Source organism: Desmodus rotundus, chromosome 1, assembly GCF_022682495.2.
Source record: "Desmodus rotundus isolate HL8 chromosome 1, HLdesRot8A.1, whole genome shotgun sequence".
NCBI classification, from domain to species: Eukaryota; Metazoa; Chordata; class Mammalia; order Chiroptera; family Phyllostomidae; genus Desmodus; species Desmodus rotundus.
Window position 1 is genome coordinate 49,184,466 of NC_071387.1, and position 27,715 is coordinate 49,212,180.

The 27,715-nt window shown below is 40.9% G+C and overlaps 1 protein-coding gene across 1 annotated transcript in view; it reads right to left on the bottom strand.

Annotated features, from left to right (window-relative positions):
* The window catches only part of PGM5 (phosphoglucomutase 5), a 165,968-nt gene that overhangs the window by 86,563 nt on the left and 51,690 nt on the right, over positions 1 to 27,715 (bottom strand). The gene's annotated exons all lie outside the window — the stretch shown is intronic.

Here is a 27,715-nt window from a genome sequence, read left to right on the forward strand (position 1 = left end):
TGAGGCAGCAGGAGAAACTCCCAGCCTCACAGGAGAGTTTGTTGGAGAGACCCACAGGGTCCTAGAATATACACAAACCCACTGACCTGGGAATCAGCACCAGAAGGGCCCAATTTGGTTGTGGGTACTGGAGGAAGTGACTGAAAGCAAGTCAAGAGCTGAGCAAGTGGCATTGTTCCCTCTTGGACCCATCCCCCACAATGTAGCCAAGTGGATTGCCCTGCCCTAGTGAATACCTAAGGCTCCACCCCTTCCTACATAATACATGCACTGAGAGAAAAAAAAAGTGGCCCAAATGAAAGAACGGATCAAAGCTCCAGAAAAAAATACAACTAAGCGATGAAGAGATAGCCAACCCATCAGATGCAGAGTTCAAAACATTTGTAATCAGGACACTCACAGAAATGGTTGAGTATGGTCACAAAAGAGAGGAAAAAGTAAAAGCCATGAAAAGTGAAAAAAGGGAACCAACAGTGAAGGGAAGGAAGCTGGGACTCAAATCAATGGTTTGGAGCAGAAGGAAGAAATAAACATTCAACCAGAAGAGAATGAAGAAACAAGAATTCAAAAAAATAGGGAGAGGCTCAAGAACCTCCAACGTAACTTTAAATATTCCAACATCTGAATCATATGGATGCCAGAAGGAGAAAAGCAAGAGCAAGAAATTGAAAGCTTATTTGAAAACATAATAAAGGAGAACTTCCCTAATCTGGCAAAGGAAATAGACTTCCAGGAAGTCCAGGAAGCTCAGAGAGTCCCAAAGAAGTTGGACCAAGGAAGCCCACAACAACGTACATCATAATTACATTACCCAAGATTAAAGATAAGGAGTCTTAAAAGCAGCAAGAGAAAAAGAGACAGTTACCTACAAAGGAGTTCCCATAAGAGTATCAGCTGATTTCTTAAAAGAAACCTTGCAGGTAAGAAGGGGCTGGAAAGACGTATTCAAAATCATGAAAGGCAAGAACCTACATCCAAGATTACACTATCCAGCAAAGCTAGCATTTAGAATGGAAGGGCAGATAAAGTGCTTCCCAGACAAGGTCAAATTAAAGGAGTTCATCATCACCAAGCCATGAAATGTTAAAGGGGCTTATCTAAGAAAAAGAAGATGATCAAAAATATGAACAGTAAAATGACAACAAACTCACAACCATCAACAACTGAACCTAAAAAACAAAATCAAAAATGAACTAAGCAAACAATTAGTAAAGGAACAGATTCACAGAAATAAAGATCACATGGAAGGTTATCAGCAGGGAGGAGGGAGAATGGGGGAAAAGGTACAGGGAATAAGAGGCATAAATGAGAGGTACAAAATAGACAAGAGGAGGTTAAGAACAATATGGGAAATGGAGAAGCCAAAGAACTTACATGTACGACCCATGGACATGAACTAAGGTGGGGGAATGATGGTGGGAGGGGGTGGGGTACAGGGTAGAGAGGAATAAAGGGGAGAAAAAAATGGGACAACTATAATAGCATAATCAATAATATATATATATTTTAAAGATTTTATGTATTTATTTTTAGAGAGAAGGGAAGGAAGAGGGAAAGAGAGGGAATAAAACATCAATGTGTGGTTGCCTCTCACGTCCCCCTACTGGGGAGTTGGCCCGCAACCCAGGCATGTACCCTGACTGGGAATTGAACCACTGATGCTTTGGTGCACTGGCCCATGCTCAATCCACTGAGCTACACCAGGCAAAGCAATAAAATATATTGTTAAAAAAAAGTAAAATGAACGACTTTTTTCCTGAAAGTTTGGGCCAAAAACATGGGTGTACATTATACATGGCAAAATACGGTAGACAGATTGACAGATAGATAGATAAAAACTAACCTATAATAAAATGGACTTTTTGCTGTTTTCTATTCTGTGAATTTCGACGTGTGTATAGATTCATGTAACTAGCACCACAATCAGGAGACAAAACATTTCCATCACCCTCAAGAAACACCATGTATAGTGATACCTGTCCCTACTCCTAGCCCTAGTAAGCGCTGCTCTGGTTTCATCTCTATAATTTTGTCTTTCTGAGTACCAAATAAATGGAATCACAGTATATGACATTTTAAATCAGACTCCTTTTACTCGGCATAATAACTTGAGACTCATCCAACTTGTTTGTGTATCAGTAGTTCCATTTTATTGCCGACTAGTATTCCATTGCATGACTACATCCTCGTATCACAGTTTGTTAGCCACTTACCTGTCGGAGGACTTTGGGTTGTTTCCAGGTGGGGGATATTATGAACTGAGCTATAAATATCTGTGTCTAGGTTTTTAGGTGAACATAAGGTTTTGATTCTCTGGTAAATACATAGGAGTGGGGTTACAGACTCATGTGGTAATCATCCATTTTTTATAAGCAATTGATGAACTTTCCCAGAGTGGCTGTATGTCCCATTTTGCATTCCTACTAGTGGTGTATTAGAGCTCCAGGTGATGTACACCGTCATCAGCACTTGGTATTGTCTATATATATTTTTTTATTTTAGCCATCCTAATTGTTATGTACTAGTATGTCATCCTGGTTTTAATTTGCATTTTGTAAAGGCTAATTATGGTGAATATCTTTTCTTGTGTTGATTTGGTATCTATGCATTCTCTTTGAACCAAATCTTTTGCCCATTCTTAATTGAATTGATGATTCCAACTCTTTCAAAATGTTGCGAAGATTATACTTTCTTGTACAAATGGCTCTAGCACTTTGGTCAAAAATCAACTGGCCATATTTAGGTCTATTTCCTGACTCTCTATTCTGTTTCTCTGATCTCTGACTACCCCTTGGCCCATACCACATTGCTTTCTGCTAAGCAGAAAATATGATTCCTTCAGCTTTATTCTTCTTTTCAAAACTGTTTTGCCTATTCTAGTTCCTTTGCCTTTCAATATGGATTTTGGAATCAATCTGTCTATGTCTATGTCCTATGGGAATGTTTATTGAAACTGCATTAAATCTATAGGTCAAGTTGAAGATAAATGACACCTCTGCTACGTTGAGTCTTCAGATTCATGGACATGGTATGTCTCTCCATTTAGGGTATTTCTTAAAATCAGTGTTTCATGGCTCAGTATATACATCTTATATATGCCATTATTAAATTTATAGCCAAGAACTGTACTTCATTCTGTTGAGAAATTGTAAATACCACTGCTTTTTGTCATTTCAGTTTCTAGCTGACTGTTGATAATGTATAGAAATACAATTGACTTCTGAATGTTGGCTTTGTATCCTCTGATCTTCCTTTATTAGTTCTAGGACTTTTTTGTGGATTTCTTAGGATTTTCTATACAGAAAATCATAGCATCTGTGACTAGGAACCACTTTATTTCTTCCTTTTCCACTCTCTATGCCTTTTAATTCCTTTTTTTGCCTTCTCACATTTGCTAGACTTCCAGGACCACGTTAAATAGCAACAGTGAGAGTGGACAACCTTTTCTTGTTCCTGTTCTTAAGGGGAAAGCACTCAGCTTTGCACCATGAGGTATAATTTTAGCTCTAGGCTTCTTTGCAGACAGCCTTTATTAGATTGAAGCTCTCTTCAATACCAGTTTTAGTAAATGTTGACAATCTGTCAAATGATGTTTTGTCTTATCAGAGATTGTTCTGTTACCTGTTATCAAATTTTAGTCTAATTCACTTATGGTCAGGGAACATACACACTTTGCATGGTTTCAATTCTTTTACATTTTGTTTGTTTGCTTGTTTCAATGACCCAGCATATGATCTACTTGGTGCATATTCGTGCTCTTGAAAAGAAAACATATTCTTCTGATGGCTTGAATGTTCTGTAAATGTCAATTAGATTGAAGGTTGTTCTGTAAATGTCAATTAGATTCAGCAGGTTGAAGGATAGTGTTGTTCCATGCCTTTCCTGAATTTCTGTCTAATTTTTTTTCTGTCTGTTCTATCAGTTTCTGAGAGGATATCATTGATATCTCTGTCTATCATTTGAGATTTCTTTATTTCCCCACCCTGTTCTGTCCATCTTTGTTTCATGTACTTTGAAGCTACTTTTAGGAGCATATAAATTTATAATTATGTCTTTTTAGCAAACTTGCCAAACATATTTTTAGTTTCCAAAGTCGCTGCAGTACAGTTGAGTTCTCAAGGTCTACATATCCTCTTTAGGGTCAGATCCATGCATGTTCAGCTCAGGAATAGCCCAGTGGTTCATACATAACTTTGAGGGTCATTTTCTCTGACTTCACACTCTCTTTGATCTCCCTGATACTTTCCAGCTTCCTGGGACTCTTTTTGATACTCTGACCAGAAGCTTAGGGCTTTATTTACTCTGTTCTGCCACACACTTCCTCGTCGTCCATGTTTCAGGGGGGGAGGGGAAGGCAGGCAGTGGGAAGGCAGGGAAGGAAAAAAAGTGACAGTGTTTTTCCCTGCTGTCTTGGAACCACTTCTCCTAGTGAGAGGAATGTTTCTCTCCCCCCAGGTTCTGAGGTCCCGCTGGCCACCTTACTACTACTGCCACTGCTGCCCCAGGGGTGCTTGGGGGCCATGACTGAGAATTGAGAAGTGAAAGGACAAAAAGAAAAATGGGAAATTTCCTTACACATTCTCTCTCTGGCTATTAGGCAAATTGAGCCAGAAATAAAGGACTTCCCTTGGAGTCCTACTTGTGCAGGTTTCAGGCTGTACTGGGTTCAAGCTGGAGGATACTAAGCACATCACCACTGTGGTGGTACTTTAATTTCTGGTCGTCTTCTACTGCTGTCTGCTATTATTTACTTTTCCAGAGTCCTCAAATAGCTGTTCCATACCTCTTGCCTGGATTGTATAGCAGCATTCAATGAAAAACAGGTGGATAAAGCATGCTTACTCCACCTTACTCAAAATCAAAACCAAGAGGGAAGCTTTTTAGCATTCAGACTCCCTGGCTCCACACCAGACCTACTGGATCTGAAAGAAGAGTTGGAAAGGGGGGGACAATATAGATTTTTGGAGAGCCCCGCAGGAGATGTTGATGCATGCCTGCAGAGCAGAGCCATTTCTTAGAATACAGTGAAATAGCTACCGGTTACCTGCCGATGCTCCAGTCCAACCCCAGGTCCCTTTGGTAAGGACTAAAGGTTAAGAAATCTGGATCCTTAATCAGAAACTGCAAACTCAGATGCCTCCACAGGCCATGTAAGTCATACAGAGGTTAAGCAGCCAGTTGGACCTAGGAAATGATGGAGACGGTGAACTAGAGAGCCCATGTCTATTGGGGGCAGCCTCCACTTAGCTCCAAACGACTATTCCCATGGGGAAAGGCAGGCCCAGTAGTACAGTGTCAGAACAGCAGTTTCTTAATAAAACAACAACAATCTGGATTTTTATATAGAATCTCCTAATGTTTAAATGTTAGCAAAATAATTCAAAAGTAAGTGTGGTGATTTCTGGGCAGAGGGGGTGGGAGAAGGTAGAAGAGGGTAACAGGGGGATAAAAGGTGATGGAAGCAGACTTGACTTGGGGAGGTAAACACACAATACAGTGTACAGATGATGTGTTATAGAATTGTGCACCTGAAACCTATATAATTTTATCAGCCTAATAAACTCAATTAAAAAGAAAATAAACAAACAAACATATCATTCCATTGCTTAAAAAATAACTTCGTGGCATCAGTTTGCTATTTTGGTCTAGAGAGAAACTGGTAGTGTTTCTGTAATTTGGTTGTACATGTATAGTATATGACTGTGTGTGTGTGTCCCTTTGAAAAATTAATCTCCGTTCTTGAGAGACCTGTAGATGCCCTACATGTAGCAAAACTATTCACTGTCTGGAAACTTAGCAATGCAGCAGCAAGTGTAAAATATAACCCCCTTTGGAAAGAGATATTCACCACCTTACAGACTCTTGCCCATGGACTGGGCTCCCTGACATATTACTAAGGACTCCCTTCTCTTTTAGGCATGTCATTTCATGGAACGTGCCAAGCTTCCTTTTCCCCACTAATAACATCCTTTATCAAAACTTCTTTCAACAAAAACCCAGAGGAAATGAAACAAGTGGAGGAAATTAGTAAAGGAGAAAAATCTCAAAAATTATAAGTAATTTATGCTGCTAAAAATTTTTAATTTGCAAATTACTAAAGTGTGCATGACAAGTCTCATTTGATTTTAATTTCAAAGTGATGTGACCTATTGGGGATAATCAAGTGAAATGTATGCTATAAACATCTTCATATATGAACCTATTCTTATTTACTATTAATAATAGAAAACCAGGAGTTAGTTATGCATAAATATGACACCATACCTTAAATTTCTTAGTGAAGAAATTCATTAACACAGGTAAATTTACACCTAGTTCCACACTGGTTCACTTAACTAGCAAAAGCATATTGCTATGAAAATACAAAAAAAATTAAACATTGGAATGTGTCGGGAAGTATATCTGAGTGCATGGCACAGAGTAAAAAGCCTTGGAGTCAGATAAAACTGGATTTGATTCCAGCCCCCTTAACTTTAACTAGAGTTTGACCTTGAGCCTTGGTTTCTTCATCTGCAAAATGCAGTTAATAATAAAAGTTTTTAACTCAAGTTTTCTGGTTGCAAGAAACAAAGTGTCAACTCAAGTTACCTCAGATAATAGGACAGGACTTTGTGGGATGAAGTACTATGTAAGAATACGCTTAAGAATGGGAACACAGAAATTTTGGCCATAAAGCCAAGCCTTCAAAGAAATCCCGGAAACACCAGGTTTCAGGAACAGGTGGTGTTCGGGAGCGGAGGTGGGTGTGCGTTCTGTCACGTGGCTTGTCACCCCCAGCTCATTCTCCCTGGCCCTCCCCTGCCATTGTCTGTGGTTTCCACTGCAGGTGTGTTTTCTAACGTTATCTCCCAGGTCCTGTTTCCCACTTTTCTGGATTACCTATCTGTAGTGTCCACTCTCTCATGACCGTCACGACCCCGCCAGAGTCCTCCTAGCTACACGCTTCTGCTCCTGCTTAAGGAGGATGCTTACTGGATTCTTACGTATTCAAATTACTAAGTTCAAGATTTCTTAGAAAGAATCTGATAGTGTTCATAATTCCCCACTTATGAAGAATGTTTTGCTCTATTTCAAAGGATATACTGTCTCGGAACAGGCCACATTTGAGCAGGTGGCCAATCCTTGGCCTAATGTGTTATGGCTCAAATTTATTTCAAAAACCAAATTAACACCACCTTTGGCATATGAGTAGTAACAACTTCTTTGGGACGCACACTCGCCCTGGTTAGGATGCAACGTCACAGAGGGATCAAATTCTGACACTAGGTTTCATAGCTTTGTCTAAGTAGCACACAAACTATTCACAAATAATCTTTTATATAGTAGGCCTAAAAGTATCCCACCATTGGAAATTCTAAACCATACCCTTACTGGTTTGAGTAGATTTCAAATGTACACTTTGATATTTGCTGTGTTAAACCAGGATTGTTTCCGGAGGGGCTCCTAGCAACCGGTGAATATTGTGTTTTACAGAGCAGGGCTCCAGATGTCCGCAGACTTGCTCAGTTCAGCAAGTAAAGCGTCAAATCCCCCTCGCTCTACCTTTCTCCTTCTTTTGGCTCTGAGCCCTCAATAAGCAGGAGGTTGAAGGAAACCAAACCAACATCTTTCCCAGCCTCTTCACTTTATTTATGTATTTGATTTTTACAAGGCTCAGTGATCAAAACGTGGCTTTTAGATGAAAGATCACTATCACATAAGTGCTGTATCTGACTTGGGACTTGATTAAAACCAAATCTGTTCAATGACCACCAGGTCAAATGTGACCTATGCAAGTACTGGGGAACGTTTAAGAGCACACATAAACACTCAGTCATCGGACTGATTTGCATTGGATAAAATAAACAAAATCGGGCCTAAATGGGAGTCTGTTCAGCAGTGTCTCTCAGCTTTCATAAAGCTCTGAAAGAAAAATTCACAGCTTGAACGTCTCAAAAGAATCTTCCAGGGGGTTAATGGATTTGTTTATTAATCTAAGCTAAATCAGAAGGAAGTTAAATAAGCTTTGCCCTCACCAGTCTTTTAAAGAGCAGATATTCATATGGGTTTGGAACAGCCCTACATAATTCTCTGAGTTTGGGCAACATCAATTTGTTACATAAAGATTCATGAGCAGCCATTGAAACTCACTGGTCTTTGCTCCACGTCCCTCATTTCCCAGCGAGGAAGCCAACAAAAAAAAAGGAAGGAGCAAATTAAGCAGAATTCAGATTAGAAAGCATGCCTTTTGGAGCAAAATTTTTTCTTTGGAAGGGGGTGTTAATTCTGCAGCAGCAATTACAATTTTGAAAGCACACTCTTTTTGACCTAGAAATTACACTTTTAGGAATCAATGGTATAGAAATACTAGTACAAGTGTGCAAAAATAATATATAGTAGGATATAAACTGCACCACTGTTTCTAGGTGAAAAACTGGAAGTGACATACAGGTCCCACAATAGGGGAGTTGCTGAGTACAAGAGTCATCCTTGTGCGATGGAATAAAAGCGCTGTCAGAGAGAATATGGTGTATTTCAATGTCCTGATGTGGATATTCACGACAAACTGTAAAGTGAAAAAAAAAATTTTCAGGTCAAAAAACAAGTATGATCTCATTTTTTTGTTTCTTAAAAAAAAAAACAAATTAAAACTCTGTGTGTGTGTGTAATGTGAGGGAGTGGTATTTTTAAGACAAGAAGAAATTCTACAAAAGGACATCCGTAAGGATAATAAAGTAGCCCCGGCAGTATGCCAACACCCTGAGGCGTGCTGTTTACCAGAAAGGCTCCTGGGCCGCCAACAGCTTACACGGGAGCAGTGGCAGCTCCCGGGGCGGGCTGGACGGGGCGGCTCTGGCCCTGCGTTGATCTCCAGCAGCCACCACCGTCCTTCCACTCTTTGATTTGGAAAAGGATGTTCTCTTCGCCTTGCGTAAAGTGCTATTCGAACCCAAGTTTCATTCTCTCCAGCACTCCTCTTCCACCCAGCTACCTCCTTTTACTGTTCCTAGAGGGAAATTCTGGAAAACCACAGCACAGGGTCCGGGATAATCCACCCTCCTTATGGGAGAGATGGAATAGACTCAGACTCTGTCTGTTATACAAATTCTAAAAGAATATTGTAAATGTTATTATCAGAGGTTTTTCCAAGCACACGTTCCATTGCCACGGGCTTGAAAATTATGGACAAGTTGTCTCTTTTAGAAAGCTTGATCTAAGCTAAGTAAAGCAAGAGCTTTAATAGCTACACTAAATCCTTGTGTTCTTTTTACAAAATGCTTTTGCAGCAGAGACAAATTCTTATTTGAGCATTCCTAGTCACATGCTGAAATTGTCTCTGCCTGCTTAGCATCTCCTCTCTGCCCACCTTCTAAGGAAATTTTTTACCTTCCAACTTAATTGCTGGGTTCTTATGATACAGAATTGGGAGAATGGGAAGAAAGAGGTTGGAACAGAAAGACAGAATCCAAGTTATGAAAAACAGAGTGGGAAGCGTTGGGCAGTGGTGGAAAAGAAGAAAGTGGAGAAGAATGGCCCTGGGTGGGCTGCAGAAGCAAGGGCATGGAAGAGTAGGGTAACGACAGTCCTAGACGAGATGGCTGGGATCTGTCCTTAGAATCCCTTCAATGTATTCTGAGAATGCTAGCAAAATTTAGAACCACTTTTCATTTGCTTTTGGTTGTTTCTTTGAATGTCACACTGCCCTGAGACTTGGTGACATAAGCCAGAATGATGACAAATATCTCGTGGTTAAATTTCAGAACTGTGGAGAAGGCAAAAGGATACTGTATTTCCAAAAGCATTAATTTTTGAGAGCTATTTCAATATTGTATGCTTATTTTTCAGGGCGTTTCTGTATTTCAAGTAATATATCCCAGATAACAAAAGAAGTTTTTCATTTGAACTTGCCTTTCAGATAAAGACCAAAGGTATCAAGAAAATAAAGTGAATAATAACCAGCCTTAGATACCAAGACATCGCTCTTCTTCTGAGCAATGCACACACTGAGCAATGCAGTGCCGTATTCTGAATCACAGGCATTCGATCCTGTGTAAATGGATTGTGAGGTCCAAGTCCATGCCTGGCAGTTGCTCAAAGGATGAATGTGGAAGATAGGAGAAAAGGAACTGGCTTAAATGGCAACAGAATAGATTAGCTGTAAAAAGGTTTCTGAATAGTGACAACTGTTAAATGCTGGGATGAAGGCCCGAGAAAAAGTATGGCCTGTTCTTCAGATGTTGGGACAAATTAAATGAATGTTCTTTAATCCAAGACAGTGTCACCCATGAGAACCAATAAAAACTTGTACATGGGGAAATTTTTCACTGTATAGTATTATACCACTTCATTCCAAAATATTCTTGTTTCATTTAACTTCCAAAAACACTGACAAAAACCATTGCCAGATTGGGAGTTTTGTCTCTTGTGGGATATAAAAGCAACAAACACTTCTTGACGGGATAGTATTGTAATATTAATTGGAAGTTGGGGTTAAATCTTTGGTATAAGTTTCATGAACTATGAACTTGTTTTATGAACTATGTGTTAGTGGTTAAGTAGAGTTAAGTGCCACTCTACTGCTTTAGCATCTTGATTTCTTTGTTGGTTGATTGGTTATTAGTTGGTAGGTTAGTTGATTATTTTTAACATTTGGTTACATTTATTGCTCTAGAAATGAAGACAAAAGTAAACTTCCCCAGTAGCCATGCATTTAGTTTAGTTAGAGTTTTGTCCCGTATCAGAAGCAGAGAATTAATATTTTTTGAGATCCTTAAGATAATAATGGTAACTAATGCACACAGAAAGCTTACTATGTTCTAGGAACTGTTCTGAATACTTTAGAGTATTAGTTAATATAATACTTATGACAAGACTAGTATAATCTTCATAATAGTACAATTACTAGAGCAGACACTCCAAATACCTTGCACCACTGGAAGCATCTAAACCAAGGCAAATTCCATCTTCATTTTGCAGACAAGGATAGAAAGGTTAGATTTTCCCAAGATCACCCAACTAGTAAGTAACAGAGTTGGCACTGGAACCCAGCACTTCACCATTGATACCACCTCCCCAGCTACGTGGCAAGGATTTTACACACGAAATCTGAGTTATGGGGAGCATTCTCCCAAAAAACAAATACTCATAAAAATTCCTTAAGTTTCATTGGCTACATGTGCATATGAGAGGGAAGAAGGTGAAAGAGAGAGATAGCAACATCCAGGGAACACCGGTCCCTGCAGCTGCTCTGAATTAACGTTGAGAGCCGCCATTGAGAATCGAGAAGCACGGAGCAGAGTTTCCTCTAAAAGGCACTCGTGCAAATCCCGGTTCCTAGCAGAATCGCAAACTCCAGATACATGTTTCCATACTCCTGACAGGTTATTAGATTGCAGCTGAAACACAAGACAGGGTCTTGGCTCAGGGTAAGGAAAGGAATTAACATGCCTGCCCGAAAACCAGTCAAAAGAGACAAAGAAAAAAAATACACTTTTGAAATAGGAGCTGAAAGTAAAAAAGTTCATGCCCTGGCTGGTGAGGTTATGGGGATTGAGCGCCAGCCTGTGAACCGAAAGGCCCCTGGTTCGATTCCCGATCAGGTTACATGCCTGGGTTTTGGGCCAGGTCCCTAGTTCGGGGTGTACGGGAAGCCACCAATCAATGTATCTCTCCCTTTCTCTCTTCCCCTCTCTCTAAAAATAAATAAATAAATTTTTTTTAAAGTTCAAAAGAATTTGCTAATTGATATCCATTTGGGGTAATAAAACCATCAATGAGTAGCCAAAAATAAATCAAACATCTACCAAAGCTCTTCATGTGCGCATATGAAATTGCAACCAATATTCCATGCAATACAACTGCGCTACATCCATCTCCTAGTTGACACTTCAAACTTGCAAATGGTTAATACTCTGAAACAGAAAAACCTCTTAGTCCCAGAGATGATCATTGGTTAAGTGGCGATCCTGGGCAGATAATATCTTTCTGGTCAAATTAGAACAATTAATAAATATTACTCATGGAGTTTCATCTATTTGTAAGTTCAAGTGCATTTATTCTCACAAACTGTACAGATGACTCTACCACAATGCATACAAAAACAAAGTGTACAATTTTTACCCAGATTTGGGGAGCTCTTTAATAGGGCACTGTTAAAGGAAAGCTGTAATGTTCTAACTCCTATAGAAAATTCCACATCCTTGCTCAATAGTGCGAAGCCCAACAAATACAATCTGAGGTCCGAAAAACTTGTCTGAGTTCCCTTAGTGTTTCCACAGAAAAAGCAATAATCAGAATTCTGGAGCAGAGTCTTCCTCTTTGACTATCTGTGCCCTCAGAGTTCAAGCTAAGCCAGCACTACAACAGGCTTCGGAGAAAGACCCAATACTGACTCTCAGCCAGCCTCCACTAAATCACACAGACTCTGGAGGAAGAGGTTGCAAAACAACCCACAGTCTGAGGCCAAAAAAAAACCCCACCCCAAAACCAGAACTATTCAGAGCTATTTGCTCAATTTCTGCTCCTCTTATCAAAGTTTTTCAGCAATTGGCAAGTGGGATACATATAAAGTTTTGACATGGATTTATTCATACACAAGTCAAAAGCTCAGAACTCTGATCCTCCCTGAATTGGCCACAGGCCCCCAGTAACCATGCCCACAGCAGGTGGCCCTATGATGCTAAGATAGGATCAAACAGGGATTTTCTGCTCCAGAGGGGATTTGGAAACCCGCCCTACCCCTGCTGCGTCAAGGAAGTCTGTTTTCACATCCTGGCTCCTACAGCCCAGCCTGGAGTCCTCTGACACAGGATATGCTTATCAAACAACAGAGCAGCGGCCCTTTCTGTCATTTCAACCTCAGTAACAAGATCTTGGTTACAGAATGACAGATATTAGAGAGTAGATGATTAAAATATTTGACCAGAGCAAAGACCTTCTTCGAAATCACATTACATGGGTCAGGCCAGCTCCACCTTTCAACCCCATTTCAAGGAATTCACAGATTGAAGACCAAAGTCTCCCACTCCCACTGGGGACTCTGCTCTTAGGGAAACGAGGCCACCTGTGCTGTATTTGCCTATCTCCGGTTTCTAGCACCGGTTTCCTGCCTGACATTTTTAATAACTCTTTGATGAATGAATGTTTTGGCCAGTCAGGTGCCTGTAAGGAGCCTATCCGGTATTGGCCATCTGCTCAGTTCATTTCCATTAAACAATCACTCATTGAGATGTATGACAGGCCAGGCCACACTAGGCTGCAAAGATGACTAAGGGGCAGTCCTGCCCCAGAGGACCTGCAGGCCAGGGGGAGGCCTCCTAGGCAAGTGGTTTCGATAGAACCTAAAGATGGAAATATGGCTGCCAAATGCAGATTCTGAATCTTGTGGCTGCTTTCAGGAAGGCATCGAAGCATTCTGTGACATTCTCGGAAAGTTACCAAAGGGAAGGGCTGTTTGAATGAAGGAAAAACTCAGAAGACAAGATAGATAAAAAATGTTCATTCAGTTTGACTCCATAATCTCTCCTCTGGAACTAGTCCCAGAGAAACTGGTCAAAAAAAAAAAGCTTAAATGTACAAAGATGTTTTTCACTGCATTACTATAATAGGGAACAACTGTAAACCATTTAAATGTCCATCAATAGGGGGAAAGCTAGTAAATTACAACACAGCCATAATGTTAGATGGTAAAAGGTAGAATGCAAGTTTATATAAGGCACTGTGATTGGAACCATATATGCATGAACAAAGATCTAAAAATATTTGTATGTGTATGTAAGGAAACTGAAGGTCTAACATATTCTCTTACTGAATACTTAGAACAACCCTGGGAAATAAGTAGTATGATAATGAACCACTTTTTTTTCTTTTCTTTTTTTTTTTTTTTACACACGAGGAATGGAGATTCAGGAGGATAAGTGACTCGTCCAAGGTCAGAGCAAAATATTTAAACACAAGTAAGACATCTCATCTCAAATTCTTCCTTTCCATTATACTGCTCTGCTTCTGCAGGATCAAAATACTTGTGGGGCTAGTGTAGGTGAAACTTCTGCTAGTTTTTAATCATCGATATATTTCTTTACATAATTTAAAATCTATCAGTAGTAAATTTAAATTTTTAAAATAAAGATAGAGGAGTTTCACATACCAAATAAAATATAAAAATAAAGTTTGATGAGAACCAGAAGGTATTTCTTTTTTATCTAAAACTGAAAATAAGGATAATGTGAATCCTAGTCTGTTTTCAGTATAATTGATTTTGATCCCAATTATAGAAAGACATTTTGGGCATCTCTTGTCACTTTATATGTCCAGGGTTTACTGATAATGAAAATTAAAACTTTGCTTTAATTTATCAATCAATAAAAATTGATGAGGTATTATCATACTCTTTAATGTAAACAATTGCTTCAAAATGGTGGCCCCATTTCTGTTTGGTATGTGGTAGGGGGGACCCACATGCCAAACAGAAAATCATTTAATCCAAATGTCTAGCACTGAGCCGTTGTGAACTCAAGATATTTCTGGCCCTGGCTGGCGTGCCTCAGTTGGTTGGAGCTTTGTCCCGTAAATCAAAAGGTCACAGGCTCGATTCCTGGTCAGGGCGCAAACCTAGATTGCAGGTTGGGTTCCTGGTCAAGGCGCATGCAAGAGGCAACCATCGATGTTTCTCTTTCACATCGATGTTTCTCTTCCTTTCTCTCTCCATCCCTTCTGCTCTCTCTTTCTTTAAAAAAAACAAAAAAAGGTATTACTGACATTTTCCAAAATATGACAGTACTTAGGATAGGATTTGATTCAACCTCAACATCCACTGAGACTATTCTTTAAACTTGTTTCTCTCCACTAATTATAGTAAGGAATATAATATTAAATATACCTTTGTAAAATTCCAAGTCTAATTCCTCCAAGATACATAAGCCATTGAAAGCCTCCACAAATTACCAGAAATAGTGCCTTAGAATCTTCATTATTCTCTCCCTCACCTCTTTCTCCCCCTTTCATAGAGAAGAACTGCTATGACTACATCGACCAGATGCGACACTTTCACACTGAGGCTTGCCTGCCTGCCTTTGAAAACAATTTAGCTGTTTAGATGTTTGTACCATGTCATCAAGGAAGTTGCCTCTCTTTTTTTCTCACTGCTAGGGAAGGTTTTTTCCTTGAATTATTTATTTATTTTTAGAGAGGGGGGAAGGGAAGGAGAAGGAAACAGGAAGAAACATCAGTATGAGAGAGAAACATCAATTGGTTATCTTTCCTACACGCCCCAACCAGGGACCAAACCCACAATCTGGGTATGTGCCCTGACCAGGAATCGACCTGGCAACCTTTTGCTTTGCAGGATTACACGCAACCCACTGAGCCAGCCACACTGGCCAGGGCTGGAAGTTTTGATATTTCTGGCTTGTTCCTGAACTTGTCCTTTTGCCTGCCAATGGCCAGAAAATAAGGATGAGGTGACCAAGATTTGGAAAGAGCATAGAGAAAAATCCTCAAAAAAAGATCATGATAATTCTTGAATTACTTTTTTATTTGGAATAAGAACTTTCACATTTTAATGAATAACTAGAGACTTAGATCAAATTTGCCTTGTCAGAAATGCGTTCAATCATATTCATACGTGCAGATCAGATAAAGAAGGAAGAAGTTCCATTTTGGACATCAGAATACAGCTCTGAGTAGGGAGGGCAACTGGAAATCATAGAGTCACATTTTGGGAGGGATCTTTAAAATCAAATACTTTAACCTCTCCAATTATAAAATCCCTCCTATAAAATCTATGACAATGGAGCCCACTAGCTTTTGCAGGTTTCATAGCTTCCTTTTAAAGGATGTCCACTGAATACCTTTGCAGAGCAGCATTAATAGTGACAGTTTCACTTATACTGAGTCAAATTTTTTCTCTCCCTAAAACTTCTACAAGCATCTGCCCTCTGGTTAAATACAGAGTGAGCCCATTGCTTTTCCCCTTAGGTTAAGATTGCTCCCAAGTGGTCCCCAAGGGACCCTAGCCGCTCTAAGAGGTGGTACTAGATGCACCTGGCTTTGGGGTTCTTACTTGAGTAAGTCTGAGAAAGACTGGGGGTATCACAGCAACCTGTTATAGGCTGTATAAAGTTTTTTAAAAAACAATTCTATCTCTATTTCATCCTTTTTCAAACTCGTATGGTCTATGGAACCCTTTTGCCTTATTTTGGAACACCCATTATCATTTCTCATGAGAAATGATTGCTCTGAAAAATACTGCAGGAAATGCAAAACTGAATCTTTTCTCTGCTGAAAATCTCAGGTTGTGTCCACAGATCCTCATAGGAAAAATTCTCAGACGTTTCGCCATCCTTGTGCATCATAAGGCCATGGGTGTCTGAGGAGCAGATGTGAGAACGGAGGAGTGTGAGGAGGAGGTCTGAAATGAAGTTAGAAGAGAAGTGACCACAGACTGTGTCCACTGGTTTTGTCAAAGGGCATGGCAGCAGTCACATCCAGATGGGTTGAAAATAAAATTCAACTTCCTCAAATTCAGCCCAGTCTTCCCCTGTCTAAGTCAATTCTGTCTGTCTAATGCTGTCCTGTTTTCCTATACACTCCCTGCTCCTCCCATGGCAAGGAGAGGAAAAAGAGAAAAAGGAGACAGAGTTACGTATATGCACCCACACCACACTTTGTCCATCAAAAAGTGATGTAGTATTTGAGGGCTGTGTCTTACTAGTCATGGAATGCTAAAGGGTCCTCAAAGACCTTAGCCTTCAAAGGGGGGATTGGGGGGCGGGCAGATAGAGAGAGAGACTGAGAGAGAAGACAAGAGAAGGGGTGGAGGGGGGTGGAGAATTAGTCTGGATGAAATTGTTACCACTCCCCAAATCGTGACTGTGCAAAGCTCTTCAGAGAATTCTTTAAGAATTGAAAGAAACTTTGCCACCCCAGGACATTTTACCCTTTTAAAATCAGATTATTGTGTGTTCTTTCATATTTTTGCCTCTGAAGAATGCTTTTCTCCTATTACTTATTTTCCTATTGGTGTGCTAATTTGATTTCTTTTAATTATCTCATCTATATGTCTACTGTTTTTACTCTCCTAAATGGCGAATAGGGAGCATCAGAACAAGGTGATAATCGTGAGGACCAGTTGGGCTAACAAGAGGGAGGAGGTAGGGGCTTTGGCCCCACCCTAGAAGCTCCTTCAATCACTCTGAATAATTTAAACACAAACAAAAACTGAGTCCTTGTTATTCAAACAGAGTTTTAAAACAATTCCTCTACACCCCTTCTGAAAAGATTATGATGCCTAAAACCCCTCCATACAAACATTTTGGAGCCAATTAATGTTATTAACTCTCTTGCCAAGTCATCAAATCACCCTTTCTTTGTTGGGGATTTTTCTGCATACTTGCTCTGTCAAAAGTTAGAATTGCAATAAGTTCTCTTACTACTACAAAGTTTCTTAAAAATTTTTATTTCACATTTAGGAATCATTTCTCTATGTATTTTGAGGCTGTCTTTTAATACATATTCATGAGTTATAAAGAACCAATAAAAATTATCCTCATTGGGTTAACATTTTCTGTCCTTGATTTTTGCTTTTCTTTCTTTTTTTTTTGCTAATATTTATACATCTTTACTAACTTGTGAATTTTAACCATTAAACTCCATCCTGAGAGCCTTTGTCTTTTTCAAAATATTTTAAGTCTTTTACATATATAATCTGAACATGGACACAAACCAGGGACTTCTTCTGTCAACTTGCTCTGTACTTTCTGGACGTCATATACTCCCTCACTAATTCTGTTAGTGCTATCAGGACTCAATTTCATTGCTTTTATTTTCCTTAGTGATTTGGCAGGAGTGTATCCCCATCGTAATTCTATTTGTGGTTTATTCATTCAACACATATCTATTGAATTCTATGCAGGGACTGGATAATCTGCTTTACACTTCAGAAAAATTTATCATCAGAGTGCAATGTTTTAAAATAAGGTTAGGAGTAATTTTACTTACACACTGATACTTTAAAAGCTCGGCATTTTAATCATCTCATCAACAACCTTTTATTGCTCATTTCCTTTCTTACTACAGATAATGTAAACTAAGTTATAACTCATCGCTTGACTCTTATCCTTGTTCTGAACCTCAGCACAGATGTTTTTAAGCCTTTCCACAGATGTGACTGAAATGTTAAGATCTGAGGGACAAAAAGCAAATGTAGGACTAACTTTCTAAGACCCAAAGAATTCTCAACATGCTATTTCAACTGCCATTTGGAATTGGAAAGCCCATTAATCACCTAGTACAACTCATTTAAAATCACCCCTGATCCCTCCATGATTAAGAACTTGGGAAATTTTATCCTATTCTTAATTTTATAAAGATAATGACAAATAAGATAACACATAAATAGAACTCAGAATTAATCACATGTAAATGCAGTATTAATAGATCCGGATTTAGATTAGTCTCTCTCAGTAATGTTGCTGTAAAAGTAAGCTTGAGTGTCTATTTCATTCATGTTTATTGCAAGATGATAATGGCCTTACCCTGTTTTATAGTTGCAAGCTGAGACCTGGCCAACTCAGGCAATACAAAGCATCTGGTTGGTTACTCTAAGTTTTAAAAGGACATCAGGGAGAAAAACTTTTGTTTACTTTAAAAAAAAAATCTGCTCCAGAATATTAGATGCCAAACTTGACTAAACTGCTTATTTTAATTAAGTCTTCAAGCAGATTCGGGGTACACTCAAAACACGGTTGCCCTGTTTTAAAATAAGGGAACCAAATTTACAGACTAAAACGTTTGTGAAGCATTCATTAAAATTCTATATTACCTTTCCTCTCCACAAATTGCTGGTACCTATCTATGTCTTAATCTAATGTCTATCTATGAAGTAAACATCTTGTATTGGTGAGGTCCAGTCAGGAAAGCAGAATTAACTCTCAGCATTTCAAACAGAAGGAATTTAATGTGGAAAATCAGTTACTCAGAAGATGGAGAAATAAGCAGCCAAACAGAAGTCAGTGAGACCACCCAGAGATTAGCAACATCAGAAGCCGGCCACAACCTCCAGGGCTGCAGGGACAAAAGGAGCCCAGATGCTGCAGCCACCCAACAGGAACTAACTCTTCAACTCTGGTGAAAGAGGAAGCTAGCATTAGCTCCCGCAGGCACAGCCCGGGCCGGGGAAGGGCAGGGAATGAATCTGAGTGCAAGAGTAAAAATGGCCGGAACACACCTAACCTCATACTATGTGCCCCAGCATGGACACAGGCACCCACATGTGCACATGCGTGTGTGCACACACAGAAACACACACCCCCCATTATGCTGCATCTACCTTTCCTCAGCCTTGCCTTCCAGAGAAGAAACCATCTGTAGGCAAAGTAGGAATCTCAAGTTAATACTAGTTCTTTCAAGGCCCCTGTGATCATCATCATAATACCTTATACTCCTGTAAATGCTTCAGTCTTTCAAAGCACATTCAAAATTATCCACGCATTTTTTTATTTGAGGTGTAAATGACATAGACTTTTATTTTACAATAGTTTTCACAAGCACCATGGGGCAATTCATGAATTAACATCCTCATTTGACAAGCAAAAATATTTTGAGAGATTAGGTATCTAACTAATAAATCACAGTCAAGTCCAAATTCCTAGATTCTTCAGGCTCCAAGGCTAGACTCTTCTGCCTACTGATAAATGCCTGAAGGTCATGGCGGGCAGAGTAAGACCTCTAGACTCTAAGTCATCACCTCTGGCCATAGACTAATAAGTGAGGCTATACTAAATTAATCAGAGGCAACAGTCAACCTCTCTTAATCAACTTTGTGCTTCTGGTTACCCATTTTAAGAAAAACTCACCACAGCAATCATTTGTATCGTGCACGGCAGCTGACAAAGTGCCTCCCAATTTCCCCATTTGATCTCATAGTATTCCTGAAATACATCATGATAACAACCTCTTACCCAACTTACATGCCTTGTGAGTGAAAAAGCTCAAGGTCAGTGGGCCATTTTTTTACTCCTTTTAGATAGCGTAAATCTCATGGTCTACCTCAGGAATTCAAAGGGGTCTATTTCCTTCAGATGTGACCTATTTCTGACTGCTTTCCTGACCCACAAAAATCACAGACAACAAAGCAGCTCTGACTCTGGTTTTGCAACACACCACCCTTCAGAGGTTTGCTGCTGGAAGTAACACAGCTCCAGGGTCTTCAGAGTTGCCAAGTGAGGGCTGGGCTGCGCAGCCCACCAGTGCAGCAGGAATGGCTGGGACTCCTCTCCGCATACATTTGCATAAAGTGCTTCCTGGTAACTTGATTGGTCTGCATGCAGTGACAGCGCCAAACACTAGAGTCAAGGCACTTTCCATGCATTTGGCAACTGGCCTTAGCGGGGACTACAGAGCAAAGGCCGCCTCAGTATGGAGCATCACAGCCCGACTGGAATCTGATTCTAACAGTCTCCCAGCAGCACCCACACCCGGCAGAACAGAGAGGACTGCTCAACAATGACAGAATTCTCAGGGGAGAGAGAAGGACCATCTCAAAAAAGACATAAAGTCTGCCCTAGTTGTGACACAGAAAATGTTCTCATTTCTATCGTGAAAATGTTCTGTTTTGGCTCTGAGAATATGCAGAGGGGAGGCTTTCGCATGGCAACTGACATTTCCAGACTGGGAGCACTGAAATGCTAAGTGGAAAGAGAAATAGATCAGTTTCCCAGGAAATGCTTCTAAACAAAGTTAAGTGTGGGAGGGAGGAGGTGATTTGCGAAAGAGCTGTGGGAGACCCCACCCTGCCCCTGCCAGTCCTGTTTCTGCCCCCAGCACCCCTCAATATGGCTTCTTCCACCTCAGCTTCAAAATGCCCAGCTGTGTCAGAAGCAATACCCACTCTGGCTGAGGCCAAATCCCTCAGAAGTATATCCACCCGCACCCAGCTCCTCCCAACCAGGATGGCCTTCTCCTTCCAGGCACCTGGCTGCTGGTGGCAATGAAGGAGGAGCCAAGCTGAGGTCTGGGAGCAAATCATTAAATCTATTTGTGTTTTGCTGTTTTACCCATAAACTGTCCAAGTGGTGTATACTCCATATATTTGCTGAAAATTGCCAGCAGTTACAGAGCTTTAAAACGTAAAAAAACCCTCTCAAGATCTATTATCTTCTGTTCATCTTCTCTCTGACATGTCATAATGCCTGTATCTCCTTCCTAATTAAAAAATAATAATGAGCTAGGAATTGAGAGCAATCGTGCTATATTAAATCAAAGTGATTTCATGTGATTTCTTTAATCGTATTTTTCTGTCAAAATCCCAAAGCAGAAGTTTATTTCTAAATATACATGGGGGGAGGGGCACCTGGTAAAGTAGTAAGTAAAAGTCACAGCCATTGTAAAACAGGCCACCTGATCTTACCACATTGTCTCTTCTCAGTTGATGCCACAATCGGCGCTAGAGCTCACATAAGCCTAGTTCCTCACACAGTATCATTTTCCCTCTGAACTTCATCTCCCAACACCTCCTTCCTCCCCCCAACTCTGACATTCAAACCAACAGGCTGTGGGATGATAGGAGGGGCTTCGGGTGGACACAATGGCAGGAGGGGTCCGAAGGAAAGGGGGAGAGGAACCTGATGGGGTGCCAATCATGCCCCCACTCCCTCTGCAGCCAGCTGATAAAACCGACTCCCCTGGGCTCAGACGGGATTAAGTGAGGTGCCTCCGAAGGTGTATCCCCTCCCAGAGCAGGCGTTTAAGAGCAGTGAATCCTCTTGACAGCAGAGGCGAGGTGAGAAAATCAGAAGCTGCCAGCAGTGGCAACTGCCGGGCCGAGTTTTCTTCTTTCTTGAACACAAAGCATCCTTTTTCCTATCGCCCCTGTAGTTTAGGACAAGCTATCAGTGACAGGGTCTGATTTCCAAAGCCCTTTTCTTTCACACCCTCCACGCTACAGGATGTTAACTAAAAGGTCTCCGAGCTAAAAATAATACCACTTGTCTGTAAAGAGGAGCACAGGGGCAGAGTCAGATTCAGAGCCTAGGGTGCCTTTGTCTGAGCCAAAGCAGAGTAGGAGGTGACAAAACCCCATGGGGCAAGTGCTCTGGGGACTCCTTCCCCTGAGTTCTCAGAGATAAATAAGAAAGCATTCCAGTTGATTTGCCCAGTGAAATGGGGTACGACCTCTGTAGTTCAAATAAGCTTGAGGTGCCTTTGACCATAGTATGGTCAAACCCAGCAAACAAAACACAGGCTCCTGCAAGCAGGTGGGTGCCACATTACAAACAGGGATGAAATAGAAGGACAAAGTGAAGAGAAAGGCCCTCAGCAACCCCAAGAAAAACGGCTCTGGCTCTCATCAGGACAAAACCGGAGCAAAAAGGAGAGATAAAGTCAGGAGAATTAACTTCCCTGCTCACTCATGGTATCAGAGAGGGCCCTGGCAACTGTGTCTCAAGAGAAGGGTAAGCCAGGCAGGGACCACTTACTGTGGAGGTTTTCATAACACAGACAGTGAAATTAAAGTAACTCAGGAAGCCAGTGGCAGGGGAAAGACATGGTACAAGTGAGGCAGGACTAAGAGGCTTTTCCTGGCTTCCTCCAAGGTCTAGCACATGCCATCAAGTCCCGGAAACAATACAGAAAATAAGTCTTTTACAAACAGGAGGAAAGCCTCAAATAAACAGGTTGAAGTAAATAGGTTTTGAAGACAGGCGTTGACCCAGAACTTAGTAGCATGTGTACGCTCTATATGCCCTTCCTGCTTGATTAGTTGTATAATGTACCCTTTCTAGCAATAATGTCACTCCCTCATACAACTTTGTGTACAAAAATACCTATCCTGTACTTGAGTATTCCTGTGAATGATGACGATGAGAGGATAAACAACTCAACAGTCCATGAAATGGACCATCCTGGGTACTTGGTCAAAATTTTCCACAAATGGAGACACAGCATAACATTCTCACTGCTCCCCTGGGCCCAGGACAGCACACTCCCTTGTTCTCTGACTCACATGGCTTCTTCCCAAAGGTCCCCAGGTTTGGCAGGGACCTCCGGGTGGGTGAGGAGCTTCTTGGGGACTCGCCACATGTGCTTCTCAGCAGGATTAGCCCGAAAGCTAAAAGCAGAACCTACTGTAAAGAAGGGACCTCCAAATCCAGTTCTGTCACTGTGTCTCTCTCCCTTTTTTTTTTTTTTTTTTTTTTTTTTGCCAAGGAAACCCTGTTGCATGGAACCTATTTAAAAGCTATACCTATTTCCTCCCGCCTTGCTGCAGACAGTATAAGGATACCCAGCAGGCCTACATCCCTCAAGAGGGTGGTTATCTTATCAGCACAGAGAACTTAGCAGAAGGATGCTGCAGTCATTAAACTCAAACTTGTCCAGTCTTGACGCCTCGCCTTGGTATTTGATCCTGGCTTTCCAGCCAACCTGTTGAATGCCACGAGGACAGAAAATCTGTCAACATTCAGAGCTGGGAGGAAATAGTGTTTCTGAGATAAAATTCCCTTTGTGTCAGATGTATACTCAGCGTTATCGAGTGTCTTTCCTCAACAGAGTTGCATAGCAGTAGATTTCATAAAATAACAAAATTATACATAATCACAAAAGCTAAAAACATTCCCTTTAGATTTCCTGCTTAGAAGGGTCTGAGATAACGCCTAGAGCTGGGCACATTTCTGAGTTATCCTATTGTAATTGTGTAGTTTCTCTGCATGCCTTAACTTTCTTATTGCCTACTTTTCCCAAGCCAGACACAAATAATTGGACCTGAATATTTAGGAAACACCAAATAAGAAAGAGAATAAACAAACCTGATGTCTGAGTTTGATTCCCCAGGAGCAGACTTGAATTTTGAAACAAGGATTCAAGTGCACATAGCTGGTCTGTGGGGAGAGAGGGGACCTCCGGGCAGACAGCAGAGGCAGCAAGCAGAGGCAGGAGGAAAGGGAAGACAAGGGAGAGAAGAAAGCCAATAAAGGCGGGTTCTCCAGCCAGTTACCACAGCAGATGACTGAAACCTACTCCTGCACAGACACCCTGGGTCTTATGAAAACACAGGCCTTGGGATCCTGCTGAGGGGCAAGGGAGCTAGGGTTTTTCCACACCAGTTCTGCTCCGGCCCTCACGCAAGAATCTTAACAGAGCAATCTGTAACTCCAGTGTGGACTCCCTTGGACTCAAAGCACTACATCTTATACTGGATTTTCTCTTACTATGTCAGGTTTCTTTTGTTGTTTTGTTTTCTGTTTAGTATAAATGGATGGCAGGAAGTCATTGGCTAACCAATAACAGCATTTATACAAATTGCTTAGACCCTACATCTCCCCATAAGCCTGCATAACATGGCCTAAATGTTTCTGTCTCCCCAATACCAAACCTATATGTTGAAATCCCATTGCCCAATGAGAAAGTATTAGAAAATGGGGTCTTTGGGTGCAGCCCCCATGTATGGGATTAGTGTTCTTATAAAAGGGACCCCAGGGAGTTCCCCAGCCCCTCCCACCATGTGAGGATACAGTGAGAAGTCAGAGACCTGGAAGAGGGCTGTCACTGGACCACGTCGCAACCCAGATCTCAGACTTCCAGCCTCCAAATCTGTGAGAAATAAATTTCTGCTGTTTATAAGCTGCCCAATCTGTGGTATTATGTTATAGCAGCCAGAACAGACTAAGCCAGCCAGTCATTTTTAAATCTGAACAATACTGACTTCTCCTGGGATAGTTGCTAAGCACTGGAAAACACCCTTTCTATTCTTAAAAGGGGATGAAACTTATTCAATTAAGTTTAATTTAACAAAATTGCATCTGTGTATTTATATATGCTCTGTCTAAAATACTATTCAGAGCATGATATAGATAAGTATATATTTAGGGAATAAAAACACATTCCCTGCTTTAACAAATATATGATCAAGAGTTGAGGCAGAAATGTTAAACCAACCAACCAAACAAAAACCCCACCATGAAACAAGGCATAATACACTTACTAAAAGCATCAACAGAGTGCTCTTCATCACCAAGGAAGGATAAATGAAGTCCAACCAGGTGAAAATGAAGGAAACATTTTGGAGAAATGGTTCTGAGTTGTGTATAAACCAGCTCCTATCCCTAATAACAACCTCTCTCCCCACGGCCAACCAAGCCCATGGCTTCAGCTGTCCACATTCCTGTGGTTCAGGGGATTCTGCCAGGTTGCAGACTGTGCTCCAAATAGCCCCTACTGTGGCCTAAAGTTCTTACCTGAACTCCCTTGCAGGTCTTTGCCCTGTTGGATATGCACCTGCCAGCCTTTAGCTTCAGGGTCTCCCTGAACACTTCCTCTCAGAACATGTACCTCAGCTACTCTCCCTCAGGGCTATAGGTACATCCCATACTTCCTGGAGCTCAACCAGGTCTCAAAGTCTCCAGACTTCAATCTGGCTCAGGTTTCCTATCTGCATGTGAGAAGCGACTAGATATTAGAGAGTTTAGGTCTTGAATGACTGGCAAATCAATGGATAGGAAGCCAGAAAGACTTTATAGGGAATATAGGAAGGTCCAGAGAAGAACTAGCTTCCTATTACATGAAGAATCGGATCCCAGCATGGCCTTCCCTTGGCCACACTCCCAGCATCCTTCCTTCCCATTGTTTTACCACGTGTGCCTCCACGAGTTCTACAACAAATGCTTCAGAAAAAATCATACTTAGCAGTCTCCTCATGTGCCTTGATAAATTATACCTCACACCCTTTTATTGGTTGCCGTCTACGGTCTGGCATGTCCTTTCAGTTCTCCTTCCTGTCCAGCAGACAAACCCCTATACACCAAACCTTCTATTTGACACTCTCCAAATAGTCCCTCTTTACCAAAGTCTTCTCTGCCCAGCATTCTCCAGTCTTAAGCAAAGCTGACTTCTCATGTTTTTGTGTCATCTACCTTAGAACAATTATTTCTGTTACTGGTTTTCTTGTCTTTACCTCTTCCCGAGATTTGAGATTCTCTAAGGCAGACAGCGTGTCTTATCATTGCCTTGTGGACCCGCCCTCCATCCTGTGCATCGCAGCTGGCCCAGAGCAGCGCAGACAGTGGCCTAACCGGGGCAGAGGATGTTGGTTAACAGAAAGGAAATGAATTTGTCCACATGGGATGAGGCCAACATCTGGAACACAGATGCATTCAAGCCATTAGGTAGGAGGCAGGAGGAAGAGAGGACAAAGAAATCTGTTGGAGGACCATCCATTGTCTTTCATTTGGACCCATTGTCAAGGTCAATGAAAAAGAACTTGGAGGCTCCTTGATTCTTCTCAACTGGTGGTGTGAGTGAATTCCCATGACAGAACACATGGCCCTTCCAATTTCTTTGGATTAATCAATTATCTAATTCCAGAACCTATGAAAAAAGACCTTGATTTTATCTGAGTGTCACTGCTTTCTTTAATTAATTTTTTTGAGGTAACATTGGTTAATATATAAATTTCATGTGTACAATATTATTTGATATCTGTATATAAGAACATCAGCTCCCATGTCCCTTTATTAGCTATTCACAATGCCCAGGGCAGTCTGGATCCTAGAGTATAAAAAGTGATTGTGGAGGTAATATGAGCTCAGTACGATGAACCTACACTGCACATTTTATTAGCAGTGTCATAAGTTTTACAGATGCACTGATACAGTAAGATTCCTTTGAATTCCTTGCATTTTCCAGAGACAAATTTTAAGTGTCAGGTACCAACTTTACTCTTTCGAATAATGGAAAATGAGGCAGGTTTCCCTGCAAACCAGTTCCACAGAGCTAAAGAAGCATCACCTTTAATGAATCCCAGGCAGTGACTCTGAAGATGGGGAGAGGAGGCAAATACACTTTAAGGGGTCGATAACAATCTCTAAAATTTTGTGAGTGTGAGTATAAGTGAGCCTGAGTGTTTGCACAATTGTTTGCCAGATATTTTGATACCCTTGGGGAAAATCCTTCTCCACAAGGAACCATTCCTACTCATGAGAGAAGATGCAGAATTAAGGTTGAAAAGTATTCAGTCATAACTGAAATCTATGTGGAAATGTGCTCAGAGAGAGAAAACATAAAGGAAAAGAGAGAAATGAAGAGTCACCCAGATTCAGGAGGAACACAATTTCCTTTAAATAGAGAAATAGCCCCAGAACCCTCTCAAATAATGCTGCTTGTCATGTCCATAACTTGACAAAAGGGACCACATTGTACTGTCTGTCCAAACAGCGCCCATCTCAGGCCAAGCCTGGCTCGAAAAATGAAACCCACACAGTCACGACGGGTTTCCTACCACATCCATTGTGTTGATACTGGAGCAGATTAAAACAGATGTTTCCTGTCAAACTGTGAATCTCTCCCTAAAGAACACACCGGCGTCCTCAATCTCTTCAAGCCACGCATAAGACCAGGGATTCTAGGCAACTGGATTTCTCCTGAACCTCACTGTTCCAGCTGTTAGGTAACTCATCCCTAAGTATTAACAGCATGCTCTAAAATACTGTATTCTTCTCATAAATGGAATGTGGCATATAGTTTTACAAAAGAAACTATTAAGAAACTGGCCTCTGAAGCCAATTAGAGGAAATACAGTCTCAGATGTGTGGCTGCTATGACCAGTGGACCCTCCTGGCTTACTAACACCTTTGGGGGTGCATCCAGAGCACGAGCCCTGAGAAGATCTAGAAAATTCCTGTGGAAATAAGTCTCATCAACAAAGGGTGATTTCATCAATTAAGGAAAACCCAGCCACTTGTGG